The sequence below is a fragment of the Alexandromys fortis genome, unplaced genomic scaffold, assembly GCF_014885135.2.
Source record: "Alexandromys fortis isolate MF-2015 unplaced genomic scaffold, M_Fortis_MF-2015_v1.1 scaffold_150, whole genome shotgun sequence".
NCBI classification, from domain to species: domain Eukaryota; kingdom Metazoa; phylum Chordata; class Mammalia; order Rodentia; family Cricetidae; genus Alexandromys; species Alexandromys fortis.
The window spans coordinates 3,514,988-3,528,105 of NW_026068027.1; the positions used below are offsets into that span (position 1 = coordinate 3,514,988).

The 13,118-nt window shown below is 51.8% G+C and overlaps 1 protein-coding gene across 14 annotated transcripts in view; it reads left to right on the forward strand.

The window, feature by feature from the left end:
- The window catches only part of Mical3 (microtubule associated monooxygenase, calponin and LIM domain containing 3), a 202,181-nt gene that overhangs the window by 40,115 nt on the left and 148,948 nt on the right, over positions 1–13,118 (forward strand). Inside the window, exon 1 of one of the 14 annotated variants that reach the window (XM_050164166.1) lies at positions 8,405–8,539. The exons of the other annotated variants lie outside the window; for them this stretch is intronic. The gene's annotated coding sequence lies outside the window, so the exon portion shown is untranslated. Of the gene's footprint in view, positions 1–8,404; positions 8,540–13,118 lie in introns of those variants that run through there. 14 annotated transcript variants of the gene reach the window in all.

A 13,118-nucleotide genomic window follows, 5' to 3' on the forward strand; every position in this document is an offset into this window, starting at 1 on the left:
ACCTGGCCTGGCTACCTTCCTTGAGTGTGATCTCCTGGAGCTTAGGAACAGGAAAGTCATTCCCGAGTAGGGGAGTTCGGCTGCCCATGTGAGCCATACCCCAGAGCAGCAGTTCTCAACCTTCCTAACGCTGCGACCCTTTAATCAGGTGCCTTGTGTTGTGGACCCCCAACCATAACATTACCGCCATTGCTAGTTTATAATGGTGATTTTGCTGCTGTGCAGTGTAAATATGATGTGCAGATAGTCTCAGGCGACCCCTGTGAAAGTCTTTTGATCCCCCAAAGGGGTCGTGACCCACAGGTTGAGAACCACTGGCTCAGAGAGAGGAAGAATTCTGAATCTTCCATCTTCTCTGGTGATTATTATGTCTTCAGGAGAAGACCCTCACTTGTCCTTTGAAAGGGCCCAGGGTCACCTCGCCACTTTACCCCACCCCAGGATGGGGCGTGGGACTGGAAGGGTGGCTCCTGGCTGTCACCCTCTTGCCCCACCTCACCGGGTCCATCCAATGCCTCTGCGTAGCTGCCGGGCCTACTGACTACCTGTGTCCAGACTCAAGTAGGTGCTTGGTTCTGAGTTTTCAGAAACAAGATGTAGGGAGGCTGCGATGCACAATCTCCCTCAGTAGTTGAGCTTCTTGTTGTTGTTAGGTGTTTGTTGTTGCTGCTGGTGTCATTTTAAAGCTTTTTGAGACAAAGGTCCCACGTAGTCCAGGTGACCTTTTGAACTTGGTATGTAGAGTATGACTTTGAAGTCCTGGTCTTCTCTGCCTGTCTCCATCTTCCAAGGCTTGGGATTACAGGTATGTTCGACCACACTCAGTAAAACAAGGTCCCGGTGCTAGGCTGTCCTTGAACTGTTTCTGCCTCCTGAGGGCTGGAATTACAGGTGTGAGGCACCAAGCTTGGCTGCTTGTCACTTTTTTTTTTTAAAGTGTGTATGCTTGTGGAGGTCAGAAGGCGTCTTCGGGAAGTTCTCTCCTCCTACCACGTGGTTCTGGAGACTGACTCACGTTGTTAGGCTTAGCGACAAGCTCCCTTGCTCCCTTACTTACGCTGAGCCAGCCGACTTGGTGGCATGCTTTGAAGCATTACCCCTGCCACTTCCCAGTGTCTCCGAGTGGTGTTGCTTGGGACTCCGCGGGGGGGGAGGGGAGGGGAGGGGAGGGGAGGGGAGGGGAAGGAGTGTTGATAACCTTTAAGCCTACATGCACACATTTCCCTGCTCTTGTACCAAGCCGGTTGGATAAACTGGTTATGTACCCCACAGGGAGTTAAGATTAAAACCCCCGCAGCGGGCAGGTGTGGGTAGAGGCAGGATGAGGGTCTGCCAAGAAGAATCGGGGCCTGCCAAGCCCGTTGTGGGCCTGGTGCAGCCCGGCCTGGGCACCAGGTGAGCTTCACGCAGTAGGGTGTGGTCTGTTGGGCCTGTGCAGACTTACTGGGGGTGCCTACAGCAGGTATGTGGTTGGCGAGCTGCTCAGTGAGCCTTGGCATGATATGTCGCTTTGGCTCTGGCATTGCCAAAGACTACATACGCTGCCGGGTCAGGTTGCTGTTGCTGTGGGAACCGTGACCTTTGAATTTCCTGGCTTATGCCTGGAATTTTGCTTGCATAATGCTGCAACAACTTGGGTTCGCCCCTCCCCCTTTCTCCTTTCTCTTCTGTCTCTGCAGATCACAGCTCTCTGCTGTTCCGCCCTCTCCTGTGGCAGACAGTCTTACCCCCTTTCTTCCTGAAGGCTGTCAGCCGGGACTCCCACCCGCCCGGGGCCCTGGATTACCCAGCTGACACTTCGGGTCTCTTAATGAGACCTTTGGGAAGGGTGGGCCTCCTTGGAGCTGACGACGGCCTGTATGCTGTGCTTTTAGGGTGGGCTCTGCTGTGCTCCCACGCATCTCTGCGCGCACTTCTCCCTATTTCTGTGCTTGCCTGTCCTGCCCTGTGTACTTGCTTGCCGTGTGCGCCTGGAGCGTGCCACCCAGCTGGCTTAGTTCATTCTCTCCAGACTTCAGTTTCCGCTTGGGGTCCCGCCCTCTCCGTGGAGCTGATGACACATCTTACCTCGAAATTACCCTTTCCTGTGAGCTGTCCCATTCACGTGGAGCCAGGTGTAGCTTCGGGATATGTTTTCTTTATTAGATTTTTTTCCTTTTTTTTTTAATTAAAAATTCGAGTCCAAATTCCCACTCCTCCTCCTCCTCTCATGCCCTCCACACACCCTCCCACCCCAGGATATGGTGTTTTTTGTTTGTTTTGATCTCAGGTCCATTCATTCATTCATGGTTTGGGGTACAGTGGGCAATCTGATTTTCTTTTCCATAGACTGAGTTATACAATTCTTACTTGTTTTTTCGAGACAGGGTTTCTCTCTGTAGCCCTGGCTGTCCTGGAACTTGTTCTGTTGACCAGGCTGACCTTGAACTCAAAGAGATCCACCTGCCTCTGCCTCCTGAGTGCTGGGATTAAAGGAGTGTATCACCATCGCCTGGTGAATTATACAATTATTAAAGGCTAAGAGTTTTAGCCATTGGTTTACTTGTCAGTCATCAGTGTATGTGTGTATGCGTGTGTGTATATTTTCAGTTTTTTGAGACCAAGTTTCTTTGTGTAGCTGGTTGTCCTGGAACTAGCTCTATAGACCAGGCTGGCCTCCAACTCAAAGAGATCCGCCTGCCTCTGCCTTCAGAGTGCTGGGATTAAAGGCGTGCGCCCCCGCTGCACCAGTTTATTTTCAATGTGCTGAGTTAAACGTGCCTTGTCCACTCTTTTTTTGAGATGGGGCTCGTGTAGCCCCAGCTGACTTAGAACTTTGTAGCTGCCTGTGTCAGCCTCCCGAATGCTGGCATCACAGGTCTGTGCCACTGGGCTCAGCCTTTTCATTTCTTGTCTTTTTTTCTTTCCTTCTCTTCCCTCTTCTATTCTCCCAGGAGATGGGGCCTCACCATGTTACCCAGGCTGGCCTGGAACTCTTGGTTCAAGGAGTTCTCTAGCCTTGGTGTTCTAAGTGCTTGGATGATGGGCCCTGCCGCTGTGCCCAGGAAGCGTGTGTTTTGGCTTTGGCCTTCGGCGCTCTTAAGGACATATGAAAATAAATGTTTGTATCCAAATCTTCGAGCTGTCTGGCCTGGCCTCACATAGCCTCACCTGTCCTGCTGGCCTTGGCCTTTGTTCCAGAAGGCCTGAGTCTGGCCTTACCGGGTGACCTGTGCTTCCAGCTCAAGCTTCTGCCTTCACCTGGCACCGCTCTGTCATGTCAGGCAAAACAGCACTTCTGTTCCCAGGTCTTCCTTTCGTACCTGAGCCAAGGAGAATCTTCCAGGCCCCTTTCTCGCCTTTATTTGTTCTGTTCCTTGTAGACCATGTCAGGGCACACAGTATAAACTCTGCTCATGGGAAGGGGTGTGTTAAAACTGACTGTTGTCCCCGTACCTTCCTTTCTGGCTGCAAGAGTTTTGTTTGTTCCCTTTGTGTGCCCAGATCCAGTGAATTCGGTGGGTCCCAAACACGGGGACTTTCTGTAAGACGCACAAATAGTTGTAAAGCAGCGCTTTAATTCTGCTGCTGTGATTGACCTGGGACACGCAGGCTCTGAGGAGTCACCCTAGTTGCCCCCAGAGATAAGAGTCATCCATCTAGGCTCTCCCCGCACCCCGCTTCGTCCTTCTTTTGCCTGTTTTTGGTTTGTCTGGGAGTGATTTGAGGCAGCTAGAGTTCTTGATCCACAAAGAGGGTGAGGCAGAGTATGAGTCTGGCCTGTGGAATCCGAGACACTTGTTTGGGGACACTCACTTTTTCCTAAACCCGTGGAGTCATTTGTGAGAAGACAGCCAGGGCTTCCGACGGAGCAGAGAGAAGTCGGCTCAGCCCCTCCTCTGCTCTCCACTCCTGCCCTGTGCCCTTCTGCTCTCCTGAAGGCTATCTTGGTCTGAGCCTGCCTCTGCTCCCTGCGACCTGCCTGTGAGAACCTGTCAGGAAGAAACCCGAGGGCCTGGTGAAGTAATGTCTGTGAAGGTGGGAAGAAAGGCCCTGTGTGGCCTGCGCCAGATCACCCATCAGACTTTCCTGGGTTTGCTCCGCCCTGGATTTGCCTCCTGCTGCCGTGCTGCAAAACATGCCAAGAGGAAGTGGGGTGGCCTCCCCATCCCTTCTGGCTCAGGACCTCTGAACCAGACCCAGGTCCTGCGAGTGTGGGGTCACCAAACTGCAGAGAGCATCTTCCAGAAAGTCTGTCTGGGGCCTCCACTGCTGAGACCTCCCGTTTACCCCTACGCTGTCTTAACCTGGGGAGGGGCTGATGAGGTTCTCTGTAGTAGTTCACCCCTCACATTCCTGACCAGGAACCTGGTGGAGATGCCAGAGTTCTGAGGGTCACATGAGTATACTAAGCCTCTTTCTCCATCCATTTCTCCACTGAGCCCCTACCGATCTGGAGTCACACTGGGGTGTCTTCCCTGCTCCCCAGCTCGCACTGGCTCGAGGCCCTTTTGAGGGTTCCATAAGGAAGTCTCTGAGGTTGGAACTCTGTCCGTTTTCTTAGTGTCCAATCATTGTATTTGCACTTAAGTTTTGCTGTTCACTTTTTTGTGTGTGTGTGTTTTATTTTTTTGAGACAAGGTTTTGTTGTAGCTTTGGTGCCTGTCTTGGAACTAGCTCTTGTAGACCAGGCTGGCCTCACAGAGATCCTCCTGCCTCTGCCTCCTAAGTGCTGGGATTAAAGGTGTGCACCACTACTGCTCAGCTACCATTCACTTCTTATAAAGTATCAGGTTCCAACACTAACATCACTTACGTACGCCGTTGGCCGTTCCTGTGGTGCTGGGTATGGCACGCAGACCCGGCAACTGCTGAAGACACCCTACCACAGGTCACACCCCATCTCCGTCTGTGTCACTGGGAGGACTGGTAGGTAGGCTTGTCTGACCCGGATAGGAAACTTCAGCAGTTCTGAGCCTCCACAGATCCCTACCATTTGCCCCGAGAACACCGTTCTTCTGGTGTCATGCACAGATCCAAATCCAGGATAAGGTCACTTCCTCGCTCTTGGCTCTGTTCCTCACAGAGAACCTCAGTGTCGCTGCTTGCTCCCCTGCTTCTCGCTTGCTTTGATTTTCTGCTCTCTCTTCCTTGCCTCTTCCCTTCAGGGTCTCCTCAGACTTCCTCCTGTGAAACCTTAGTTTATTTATTGTTTACTGCGATACTGGGCTGGAATTCAGGGCCTGACTTAGGCTGGGCAAGTGCTTAGCCACTTAGCCACATCCTCAGCCAATTTTGCTAATTTTTTTTTTTCCGAGACAGGGTTTCTCTGTGGTTTTGGAGCCTATCCTGGAACTAGCTCTTGTAGACCAGGCTGGTCTCGAACTCACAGAGATCCGCCTGCCCCTGCCTCCCAAGTGCTGGGATTAAAGGCGTGCGCCACCACCGCCCGGCTAATTTTGCTAATTTTTATAAGCATTTAAAATGTGTTTATGTTTTAGTTAGGGTTGTTATGTTATTCAAACTAGTGGAAGCCTGCTCTCTAGAATATACATCTGTTTGGAAATATTCTCCTACCCTGTAGGTCCTGGGGACCGAACTCAAGTTGTCAGGTGTGACAGCAAGCACTGTTACCCACTGAGCCGTCTCACTGGTCCCCTGTATGTCTGTTTGGAACTGCTGTCAAGAGGTGTCTGTCTTTTTGGGGCTCCTCATGCTATAGGTGGTTATTGTGCTTGTGTGTATACAGGGGATTGGCCTGGGGGTCTACAGGACAGGGCTATCACGTGTTGTAGCTTGCGTGAACAGTGTCCTCAGCACGTGTGTCCTGCTCTCCTCAGAGGGGGTAGAGATGCTGTGAAGAACAAGCGAGGAGCCCGTGGGGAAGATGTTGAATTCGTAGTAGCATTTGGTTGTTGGGCATTCCTCCAGTCAGTGAGCTGTAAGGAACGGCAGTGTGTCCCAGAAAGATAAGAAATTGCTGATGGTGAAAAGAAGTTCTTCTGCCAAAAAAGGCTGGATTCCGCTGTGGTTATGCCTGTCTTCCCTGTGCGGTGGGTTGTGAACCCTGCGGTGTGACCTTTTCTTAGAGGAGTAAAGTCCCCCTGAGCGCCGTGTGGCAGTGCCTGGTAGTCACAGAGCTGGGTCATACCTCAGGCCCGACTTCCTCATTCCACTGGGGGATTTTTCCTGTCTCAACACATTGTTCTTTCTTTTTTAGTTTTTACAAATGCCTCCCAACCTTCATCCTTCCCTCAGCTAGTCAAATAGGGAAGGTGAGAGACACTAAGAGTCTGACTGAGTTAGAGTGTCACATCAGACACAGCAGCAGCAGATCTTTGCGGAGTTGGTGTCGGGACGAGCCTCCAGCGTGGGAGAGACAGCCTGCAGGGAGCAGGCTCGTGGCATCTGCTTCACCCTGTCCTCCTTGGGAAGGCGGTGGCACCTCCTCTGTGCGGGAGTCCCACACTGGCTGACTGAACCTCTGAGTGTTCCACAGACTGCAGAGGTCAGACGGCGTGCTGGACTCCTGGCCCTGAAGCTGCCCTGCTGGACGGAATCATCTTGTCTGCTTTCTTCTCAACTGTAATTAGCAGGCAACTGTAACTGCTCACTATGCGGTTTCTGGATTAAGATAGTAGTGGACGGAATTACAGAAGGCTGTTTAGTGTAATGGTCATAGACTTCCCGGGCTCAGGTTCCAGCGGGTCCATCCCTGTGTGACTCTGGGCAAGTTGTTGGACATCTCTGTGTCTCCTTTCTTCTTTAGAGAACCGTGCTGGGAATTGTCTCACAGTAAGCATGCTGTAAAGGACACACACGTGCTTCTCAGTGCCCATCACCTGTCACATATGATTCCTGAATGATGGACACACACGTGCTTCTCAGTGCCCATCACCTGTCACATATGATTCCTGAATGATGGACACACACGTGTGTCTCAGTGCCCATCACCTGTCACATATGATTCCTGAATGATATAGGTTAAAAGTTTCGTTTTGGTTAGAGGGAGTCTCATTTAGCCCGTGCTGGCCTCAGAACTTGAACTCCTGGTCCTTTTGTCTCCACCTGAGGGCTGGGGTCGGAGGCTCAGGTATTCTCATTTGCTACCAAGTCTGGCTTAACACCTGCTGTTGGTACCACTGGTACCTTCATAATCTTCACCATCTTCATATGTAGGGACAGGAGACCAAGGCATGGAACACCCCGGATGTATAGTGGGAAACCGCTGTGGTAGAAGGGACAGCACTTCTAACGCTGAAATTTGAGTCACATTGTGCTGATTCTAGAGTCTAAAAAAAAAATTCCAGGTATTTCTGGGCATGGTGTTGCATGCCTTTAATTCCAGTACTCCCTAAGGCAGAGGCAAAATGATCTCTGTGAATTCTTGGCTACCCTGGTCTACATAATGAGTTCTAGGCCAACCATGGCTACACAGTGAGACCTTGTCTTTTGTTTTGTTTTGTTTTTCAAGACAGGGTTTCTCTGTGTAGCTTGGTGCCTCTCCTGGCACTCTCTCTGTAGACCAGGCTGGCCTTGAACTCAAGATCTGTCTGCCTCTGCCTCCTGAGTGCTGGGATTAAAGGCATGTGTGACCACCACCTGGCCTTTTTTTTTTTTTTTTAAAAACTAATTTATTTATTTTTGTTTTGTGTGTATTGGTGTGCCTGTATGTCTGTGTGTGGGTGTCAGATCTTGGAGTTACAGACAGTTGTAAGCTGCCGTGTGGATGCTGGGAATTGAACTCAGATTCCCTAGGAGAACAGGTAGTTCTCTTAAGCACTGAGCCATATCTCCAGCCCCAAGACCTTGTCTTAAAAAAAAAAAAAAAAAAAAAAAACCAAGCAAACAAAAAGCAGGTATTACTGGAATCCTTAATGTCATACCTAAGCCAGGAGTGATGAGCCCGGCTGTAACCCCTACATCCAAGAGTCTGAGGCCCGCGTGGAGGAGGAGATCCTGTCTCCAAAAACAGAGTCAGACAATCACATCATCTCTCTCTGTCAGCGGGTGCCCTGCCCTAGGATGTGGGGACAGACCAGCTGCCAGACTTGCTTGGGGACCGCGCACCCACACTGAGCCTTCCCCGTCTGCCCGCTGGCTATGGCGGTCTCCTCTCTCAGCTGTTGACTTCTGTCTTACCCCATTCAGGTCGGCCACCTTCAGCTCTAGCAGTATGGTCAGCCTTGGGCTCCTCAGCCAAAGCCAGAATGTTGGCCACTTTTTCCAAAGGCCTTTGAGTGTGGAATGTATCTGTGTAGAGCAATTTTTTCTTTCTTCATCTTTTTTTTTTTTTTTTTTAGATGAAACTCAAGTCTTTGAACCTTGCCCTTTGTAGATGAAGTGAGAGTTATTTCCGAGGACTGGCTCCTACCAGAAACCAGCTGCTGTTCGGGGACTGCAGTTCGGGAAGCGGGAAGCGTGTACCCACTCACACAGTCTGATGTCTGGTCGTCGTGTGTGCCGTAGCTGGTAGCGATGGGTGACAGCTGGCCCAGGGTCGGGAAGTGTTATCTCACAGGGGGTCAGTTTCGTGGAGCCAATCCGGTTGGCAGCCCTGGTTAGTAATGTGTGTGCGTGTGCTTTGTGTGGTGATGGCGAATAAAATGCAAACATGTAGTTACCAAGGCAGACTGTCATTGTGACCTGCTCCTGGCTGTGGTGCCCTCTGGAGTGCTGTCTTCAGTTGACAGTTGTTATAAACGGCTGCAGGACTGGGCTTGGGGATCTGACGGAGACAAAACGCCATGAGGAGAATGGGATGGGAGGGTGACGCTGAAGGGCAGAGTGACAGCCCCGGACTGCAAGCTGCCTTTCCCGGCTTCGCATTTCAGGATTTCCTGCTTGATCTGAGGAGGAGAGGCTGAGGTTGGTTCTGTTCCCCAGCCTTGTCCTTGTGTGACAGAGAATCCTGCCCCAGGAGCGATGCCACTCTGCTTACTCCATTTCGGTGGCATGTGGCCTGGGATCGGAGAGCTGGCTCACCTCCCTTGGCCAGAAGTGTGGCAGAGTCTCTGGATTTTAATTGTATGTTATAAATACAGTAGAGTGGGAAGCATGCCCTTAAAATAGGTCCCTAGGGACCTTGTGCCTTTATGAGCCTGAGCCATTTGCCTGGTTCACGAAGAGGCCCTCACCTGAAGTCAAGAGCACCCTGCCTCGAAAGGTGTCTATCTGCCTTAGGTCTGGGTTTTGGTGCCTGGCAGAGAGATGGCTTTCTGGCCCCTCAGTGCTTTGTGTCTCAGTGAAGCCTGCCTCTCCCCAGGCACCAAGCCTGAGATGATGGTGGCCTGCACTGTGCTGTCGAGGGGGGTGGGCCCGGGTGAACAGACAGTTTTACCTGAGCGCCTTGGGTGTCTGAGGTCTGCTTGTTGTCCTCATCTCTGGGTTCACACAGACAGAGGGCAGTGCCTGGTCATGTGTTATGGTTTGGATTTTGAGTGTCACCCTAAGCCCGCCCCCCCCACCCCCCAGTGTTAAAAGACTTTTTCACCAGCTTGAGGCACTATCAGAAGGTGGTGGAGCCTGGGGGGGAGGGGAAGAGGGCCAGGTGGGCGGTATCAATCCTAGTAGTAGGGAATTAGGTCCCTGGGGGCTTTCTCGCTGCCATGAGATAAACAGATTTATTTCATCTGCCTCACACTCCAACTGTGATGTCCGGAAGCACCCCAGGCCCAGCGTGATGGGGCCAAAGTGTTTCCATCCTTTAGATGGACTTTCTCAAGTCTGTGACAGTGAAGGAAGGCTAATGCCATGGCAGGTGAGGAATGGGTAAAAATAGGCCCAGCTCGTGTTAGTAGTCACTTCGCCATATCGCTTTGGGGAGGTTAAGGGTTGCCGGGGCATCCTATGCTCGTATGTAATATGGGCGAGTGAGGTGATGTCACTAACATGTCAGCTGCCCTACCATGTGCTGGTATCCCCGGCAGAGTTTTCTCTGAACCTGGGGTTCCTGGGAACATCATGGATAATGCACAGCATTGGCTAGAAAACTGTGTGTGCGCTTTTCTGCATCCTGGGCAGACTGCAGATAGTGAGCACTGCTGTGGTGTGCCCCGTGCCGCCCAGTCTACTCTTGTTGGGGGAGGCTGCTTGTTTGTTTCCTGGCCACTCAGACCCAAACACACACACAGAAACTATATTAATTGCAGCACTGTTTGGCCAATAGTTTAAGCGTATTTCTAGCTAGCCCTTACGTCTTAAATCAACACATCTCTATTAATTTGTGTATTGCCACGTGGCTGTGGCTTACTGGTAAGGTTCTGGTACATCTGTCTCCTGCGAATGACTACATGGCTTCTCACTGACTCCTCTCTCTCTCTCTCTCTCTCTCTCTCTCTCTCTCTCTCTCTCTCTCTTCCCCCCTCTCTCTCTCTTCCAGTCTGGCTATATTCTCTTAAACCATTGGCCGAAAGCAGCTTCTTTATTAACCAATAAAAATAGCACATATACAGAAGGCCTTCCCACACCACGTTCTTAGTTCTTTCTGAATGTCTTTGGAAATGGCTTGTTCCCAGTATCTTGAAGCTACATCTACCATAACTGGGGCTCAGAATTTGTTATGTGGTTCCCCCATCCGTTTTATGGAGACAAGATCTCTCTACAAAGCCCTGGCTATGCTGGAACTCACTCTGTAGTCCAGGCTGACCCCAGACTCACAGAGATCCACCTGCCTCTGTCTCCTGAGTGCCGGGATTAAAGGTGTGCGCCGCCATGCCCAGTTGATGGTATACCCTTTTAACCTTGCCTTTCCCCTGCCATGGTTCTCTGCAGGGTTCCATGTTTCTGGGCAGCTTCCTCTTCACCTGGCTCTAGCCACGCTGCTGTGAAGACCATTGTCCTCCCTGGTTCTGTGGGAACCACTTCCCTGTCCTTTGCCTGTGTGTGACCTGTTCTGTCCTGAACTCGGGGTCCTGACTCACTGGCTTGGCACACCACTGACGCAGCGCCTAGAAGGATGCTGCCGGTGCGCCACAGACTGAGGTTAAGGCTCTCCTTGGTGGGAGCGGTGCCTTCCTGTGTGTGTTGCTTTAGGCCATTTTATAGTGACCATGGAGCAGAGGCAGACACTTGGCTGGTAGACCTGCCACTCCTCTAGTCAGTGGCTGAAGAGTTCATCCGTGGGGAAGGACTTCTGCTTCTGCCTCATTTCGAGTTCATGTTCTCGTAGGTCTTCTAGTCTGTCTCAGTTGGAATGTTCATGAACAGGGTTGTGTGGATCTGAGTACTGCATCTTCGTGACTGACCAGTGGTGCTGGTTCCCTTTGGAACCAGTGGGGGACAGTGTGGGTACTGCATCAAACCACTGATTCAGAGGTGGCAAAACTGAGTGTGCCTAGGGCCCAGCCCTGGCTTCTTTGCTTCTCCCTGTCTCTGCTCCTGAGTTGGGGGTCACCTCCTGGTATGTGGAGGCATGCTTGCCTCCTTCAGAGGCATCCAGGTGCTCCGAGGGCTTGCAGGAATGGGCATTCAGTTTTAGAACTCTGTTCATGTGTCTGGTAGTTGGGGGTTGGGATAGGGTTGTGGGGGTGGGGAATTGAGACAGGGTCTCTCTATGTAGCACTGGCTAACCTGAAACTCCCTCTATAGACCAGGCTGGCCTCAAACTCAGAAATCTGTCTGCCTCTGTCCCCCTAGTGCTAAGATTAAAGATGTGGGCTCCCATGTCTGGCTAGCTGTTGTGGTTAGAGCATGTGAGGGATGGATTTGGAGTTAGCAACCATGTGGGGAGACAGGGAACAAAGTGAGTGGGAGGCTGGCTGGGCCTGTCCCATGTGGAGAAGGACCTCTGCCAGGGACAGCTGTCCTGTTTACCCGGGACTGACCTACTCGCCCACATCCTGGGAGTGCCAGGGCTGGCCAGCCCCTTCTCACCTCTGTAGGCCCCTGTAGGGAGAGATGCTTTGTGTACACTTGGTTTGGACCTTCCTTTCTCAGGTACATTCCCACGCCAAGGCTGTCAGGGCTGTACCTGTCACCTAGTCATACCCCCTCTCCTGTCCCGTCTGCTCCACCCCCAGGCTCTTCTCGCCTTGGCTTCTTCAAGCAGTTAAGCCCCTGGGTTTGGCCAGAGCTCTGATCCGCCTGCCCCCAAAACTGCTTTCTGCTGTCTCTGTTCTGAGCCCTCCCAGTCCCGCTGCCCTTCTCGTCAGCCCCGTTACCTGTGGGGTGCACAGTGTCCCTTGTTCTGGTAGCCTCATAGTTTGCCTCTTCCTTCCTCTGAGTCCCGACTTTTCTTTCTACCCTTGCCTTGCCCTCTACCACAGCGTGTGTGTGTGTGTGTGTGTGTGTGTGTGTGTGTGTGTGTGTGTGCGCGCGTGTGTGCGTGTGCGCGCGCTTCTTGCTAGGTCCTGCATGTACTTATGTGCTTCTCAGTTCCTGAGGGCCGAAGCTCTGGGGGACAGGCACCCACTGTTCTGCCCCTAGCACCTGACACTTAGGGGGTGCACAGCAAACGTTTGTTGAATCCTTTTGCATGTGTTATATGATGTGTGCACATGTGTGTAGGTGTTTGGAGGCCAGAGGGAAACATAGGATGTTTTGTTCGTCCACTCTGCCTTAGTCTCTCAAGTCAGGGTCTTTTGTAGTTTTTCTGTCTCTGCCCCCGCCCCACCCCCCGCCCAGTGTTGGGGTTGCTGGATGTGTTTGGCCATGCCTAGCTTTTACTGCAGATGCTAGAGATTTGAACTTACAACCTCATGCTTGTGTAGCAAACACTCTTTACTGCTGAACCATTTACCCACCCCTGTTGGCTTCTTTTGTCCAGTCTGTGTTGATCATATCCTAGGCTCTGTGTGTGTACGCGTGCGCACACACACACACTCATTGCCTGGTGACGATGAGCAGTGTGGAGATGGAGAACCTGTGGGAGGCATAGATTGCAGCAGCAGGCAGGAAGGATCGGAAGAGGCCAGTCCTGCTGGGATGTCCCCTTCAGAACACACATCTGCACCTGAAGCATCTGCTCACTGCTGCTGCAGCCCTTCTGCTTCTCCAGGAGAGAATGGAGGGGAAATGGGGGGCAGCAGCTTCCTAGGCTAGCCCTGGGCCTAGCCCCGGGGGCCTGTTACATCGGAGAACTCTCCTCACTTTAGGTTTTCTCTCCCTTTTATTTATCTTTAGTTTTCTGTTCCGGAAGG